The sequence below is a fragment of the Zootoca vivipara genome, chromosome 8 (genome assembly GCF_963506605.1).
Source record: "Zootoca vivipara chromosome 8, rZooViv1.1, whole genome shotgun sequence".
Lineage (NCBI taxonomy): Eukaryota > Metazoa > Chordata > Lepidosauria > Squamata > Lacertidae > Zootoca > Zootoca vivipara.
The window spans coordinates 80647727-80652990 of NC_083283.1; the positions used below are offsets into that span (position 1 = coordinate 80647727).

Consider the following 5264-nt stretch of genomic DNA (forward strand, 5'->3'; position numbering starts at 1 on the left):
AGTGGACAGGGTCCTGGCACTGGTTTCGAATACAGTGCACAAGTAAATTCCCTTGTGTAGAATTTTGGCACTCTTGCTAGGTTTCAGCCAAATGATGGGCAGGGAGTCTTAGAGGACTTTGGGAAAAGGCTCGCCATTTCTTGTGTGCTCAAAACACTTCATTGGTAAATTTATCAGCAATGGTGCCATTTGCACGTACAGTAACAGGGAGCTGAACTCAAATGTGCCGAGTTAACCTTTATTTTAAATTGGGGATGTGGGAGTGCGCCTCATTACTGAGGAGTATGTGACAGGCTTTGCAGTGCTGCTTGGTTTAAAGACAATCGCAAGAAGGGCGAATAGAGAAGGTCTGGACGTTGCTCTTCAGCACTTGGCACGGGGGGGGGGGGCTGGGCGTCGTAGTCTTCCTCAATAGGAATGTATCTATTTGGTCTAAATGTGAATATCTGTCTGTCTGTCTTGTGTGCGTGGTGCTTCCCTCCGTCGGGATGCTGTTCCGAGTTGGTTTTTATTAAGAATATTTATACGACGTGCAATGACAAAAGTTCTTGGGGGGTGGTTTACAACAATAAAATACTGAAATGCCACTATTTAGCTGCCCTTTATGGGCACGGGAGTCAACCCCACGGACGGAACTCGAGTCAAGGAAGTAGACGCGTGTCGGGCGGTCACCTGGCGTCTTTTGACATGGGCCCGCATTTTTGCAGGTTGGGGTTGGCAGAAAAGACCCGTATGTGTGTGTGTGTGTGTGCACGCGCGTGAGCGAGCGAGGGGAAGGAATGTCAAAGGCCAGCTGGGCCCCGTCGCTTCGTCCTCTGACCCGGAGGATCCCTAGCCCTCCTCGCCAAGTAACCCGCCCACACCCCGGCCTTGGGGCGCGCGCGAAGCTCGGCAGCCGCCGCGCGGGTCTCCGTTCCAGGCGGGACCGTTAGAGCGGGCGCGCGCGCGCGGGCACAGCGAAGCGAAGAAGCGCTGGGCAGCCGCGTCGCCCTGAAGCTGTTAGCGGCGGCGCTGTTCCCCTTCGTCGCGGGCCTCGGTGAGTGAGGGCGCGCTCCCTCCTGCGCTTAGGGACCCGGACTGCAAGCGGTTCTGCCACGACCTTTATGCGTGGGACAAGCCCAAGTTTGTCGGGCGCTGTCGGACTACAACTTCCATCATCCCTGCCCTCTGGGCCTGCTAGCTAGGGGATGGTGGGAGTTGTAGTCCAGATGGGAGTTGTAGTTGAGAAAGGCCCGAGAGCACCTAGCTGTCTATCATAAAAGGAACACGCTGCCTGATTGTTTAAAAAACCCTCCACGCCAGGGGGGGGTCAGCAACCTTTTTCAACCGTGAGTTCCCAAGAGCAGGTGCTGCTGCCACACGAAACGATCGGGCGCTGAGCAACACGTGGCCCCAACTTCTCCCGCCAAAGCGTCCCCCTTGGCACAAGTGGGGCAGGTCTTGCAGGTAAACGGGTCCCTATTTGTTAAGGGCTTTACCCTGATCTTGGCCAGTGCCGATCTCTTTGAGCGCAGGCACTCCATGCTGATCAGGCCTCCCTCCTGTCAGCAATCGCGCTGCAGAATTCTGCCCTAACTGCAGCTTCCAGCTCAGTCCCGAGGGAAGAATCCCCCCATGGAACACAAAGACCTCTGCCTGAAAGAGTGGGACCAAAGATGTGTTGCTAAGCCCTTGGTTTTCAAAGGGAGAGAGAGGGTCAGCATCATCAAATGGCAGCCAAGGTTGGCTCCAAGGGTGGAGCAGGATGTGTTCAAGGGGCTGAGGGTGTTCAAGGTGAGGCAAAAGTCATGGGCGGGATTTTCTTGGGGCATGAGCTCCAAGAAGTGGAGGTGAGGTGCAAGGTACGGAATGGGAGTTTGTTTTGACTCTGGGAGCGGTCAGGAAGCCACTGCGTGTGAGCTGGGGTATCGTGTGCTCAGAGCGAAAAGGGAGTAATGAAAGACACTCTTAGCATCCCACGACGAGTTTGAGGTTAATTAAGCTCACTTTTCCTATAGTCTCCTTGAACCTTGGCTTGTGCTTTCTATTTTTTCCAGAGGGCTGCTGCAGTTTGAGAATGCCAGCTATGGAATTGAGCATTTGAAAGACTCGGCTAATCTTGAGCACCTGATTTATCAAATAAACAACAAAAACCTCCAGTCTACTTAGTAGAGAAGATTAGTCATCTACAGAAAGACAACTGGGCAGCGAGGGCATGCCTTATAAGCTGCTCTCAGATACTGTGGTAAGTGCTAAGAGGTTTCTTTCATTCTTAAACTGGCCTTTCGGAATGATTACCATCAAGTCCTCCCTGAGAACTTGGGTTAGTAGGCTTACAATACAGATGCAATGCAATAAAATAGACAATAGCTACTAAGCTGGGGGGGAAAGGTGTATTTTCCTTTGTATGCTCATTGCATAACTTACCTGCACTGGATGTCTGTGATGTACCTGTACACAGGATATGGAGAATAACTTTTTAAAAATTAAAAAGAACAGAAGAAGGCAGTGGCATAGCGTCGGTTGCTGGCATCCAGGGCGCGTGTGTGCATGTGCCAGGTGGGGGGAGGGTGCACGCGCACTGGGCGGAGGGATGCCAGCCCAGCCCTCAGTGCTGATGCCGCTGGAATGATTCCATCCCCTACGGAGCAGAGTGGGGCCTTCCAGAGCCACCTGCCTGCGTTTCTCACCCGAGGCCCTTCTTAATGGGCCCTCTCTGAGGGTAGTGTGGATGGTGGCAACCTGAAAATGGGACTTTTCACTGGTGACTCCCCATTTGTGGAATGCTGTCTTCGGCGAGGTGCACATGGCACCACCATTTTCAACTTTTAGGTGCCAGGGGGAAATGTTCCTGTTCACCTAAGCATTTGATCCCTAATTGGGACCATATCGTATAGCCGGTTGTGGTGTTCATCTCTTAGTAGTGTGGCATAGGATTTATCCTTTCTATAGTATTGCAGAATGAACACTTCTAGTTTATTTTTATTTTTAATATTTGTTTTAAACTTCTGTACTTGTATCCTTTTTATGACACCTTATGACATTTTATCTAGAAAATGGTGAATAAATGCAAGAAGTAATAATACCGTAAAATAAAGCTGAATTGGTCATAAAGTGACGAAAACAGCTGTTTACTTGGCCGTTTTCCTATGTCGCGAAGGCTGAGTTTTCAATTCGGTGGAGGAGGTAAAGTTATTAACTGATATGCATGAAAGTTTAGACATAGCTATATAATCCCTATTGTAGTAAGATAAGACTTTTGGAGCAGGCATTTAAAAAAGAAAACATTTTTATGAACCACCTTAATAATTATCATCCATTCCTATCAAAACTTCTCAGTAATAATGGTCAGATTTCTTTCTTCCCTCAGCATTGGTGCACATTATGGCAAACAGGAAAAGACATGGACATGGCATCTATTTAAAGAGAAGAGCAGATGAAGATTGTTCTTTGACAGAAGGCATAGTCATCCATATAGACATGTGTCTTGGGGCGGATTCAGTAATCCTAGGCTCAACTCTATCATGTGCCAGCCCTCCTCCAGCCATCCAATGCCTAAGCCAAATCCAAACTACACCCGGAATCAAGAGTTGGTGGGCCTCATCAACAGACCAAGGAGCCACAGAGTGGGCATGGTCATACTGTATATGAAAAAAAGAAGAGCAGATGAAGATTGTTCTTAGACAGGAGGCACAGTTAACAACTTGAGTAGGGATCAGTGAGCTCCGCCTGACAAACCACTTATTGGGCATTCATCTTGATATGCTTGCACAAAGCTTATGCAGAAGTTAGATTATATCTGGACCTTATCGAGCAATCTTAATGACCGAGCACCTTAATCCACTTTAACTGCACCAACCTAAATCTCCTGTGCACACTTGAATCCCTCCCACGAAATACTAACAAGGAGGTGACCAGAGAGAATGGCAGCTTACCCAGACACCGGCTGCGGCTGGCAGCTGGGAAATTGGATTGGCAGGCTTTCCCACCATCCATTTATTTGATTTCTGACCAATACAGCCAGGCTAAGTGGGTGGGGCTTCACTCCGGTCTGCCCCCAGCCTATAAAGGCTGGCTGTGCCCAATCCCAGTTGCCTGAAGAACATCCCTCTCCCACCCTATTCAGTAATACCGTGGGTTTTGTAGGTTAACCTTTTGCTTCCTAGGGTACTGTGTTTGTGAGCCCTGCTGTGGTTCTATAATGGTTGCTGTTTTTCGAACCGGGAAGCAATTGGCCTGCAAACAGATTGGCCCCAATTGTAGGTTTTGCTTTCCCCTTAGCAACAATCACTATTTGTTGCTATTTGCTGTTAATATCGGTTGAAAATATTAATATTTCCCTTTTCTCATGGTTAATCTTAAAACAGGGGTCAGCAAACTTTTTTGGGAGGGGGCTGGTTCACTGCCATCCACATACTGCCAAAACCACCTTTTGTGAATCAAGAGCAGTTTCCCCTCTTTACCTGGCTTCATAGTCATTGTGGATTAGCAGGAGATGCTGCAGAATAGAAAGCAGATGCTGCTCTGCGTTGACTCCTTAACTTGCAGGTTTTGCCTAAGACAAATCCATCCTCCACCTGGAATCAATAATCCACAGGGTGGAACTTCTTATTGAGGAAAAGAAGTCCAGTTTTCTCTTGGATTTGAAACCAGAGATTGTCTTTACTTCCAGCTCGTGGGGTGTGGAGTTGTGGGCACAGCCAAAAGTATGTATCCTCCTCCTCCGAATCTTTCAAGGCATGGACCTGTAGCAGGGGGGTTCCGCTGGGTAGAGAGTCTCATGATATTCCCTCCGGGGAAAGTAGAGGCCAAAGGCAACCTTGCATAGGACGACGACACTTAACGCCCATCGGGCTAAAGGCATCTTCCCCCCTCGCAATAATCCCATCGCCTCTCCTAACTTCTTTGAAGGCAGGGAAGAAGTCTTGGCAAGGCTCCGGAGTTCAAGCGTGCACTAGATAAGATAGTTCTCCGTGCTCCATTCAAAGCAGGTGCCTGGATGTAACTGTACCCAGCCACGCGTTGCTGTGGCTCGGTCCCTGTGACTCCCCCCCCCACACGCGTATTCTTGAAAATTCCCCCCACCCCGTCCCAACCCACGACTCCCCCACCCACGCGTATTCCCCCACCCCGTCCCAACCCATTCATTCTCCCCAAAGCCATGGGCCTCCTCCACTCAGCGCCCCCATTCCCCACCCCAGCCGCATGACATCACGACAACCCTCTCTCCTTCCTCCCTCATGACGGCACCCGCCACCCCGACCCCTCCCTCTCCCCCTCGCATA

The 5264-nt window shown here is 49.8% G+C and overlaps 1 long non-coding RNA gene across 2 annotated transcripts; it reads left to right on the top strand.

The window, feature by feature from the left end:
- Positions 1-959: 959 nt before the first annotated feature.
- On the top strand, positions 960-5024 carry LOC132592591 (uncharacterized). Of its 2 annotated transcripts, none has more exons than XR_009558097.1 (3): positions 960-1036; positions 2037-2224; positions 3350-5024. It is a non-coding gene; the product is annotated as an uncharacterized LOC132592591 (long non-coding RNA). The 2 variants fall into 2 exon arrangements; XR_009558096.1 differs by lacking the exon at positions 960-1036 and adding an exon at positions 1105-1446.
- Positions 5025-5264: the final 240 nt, after the last annotated feature.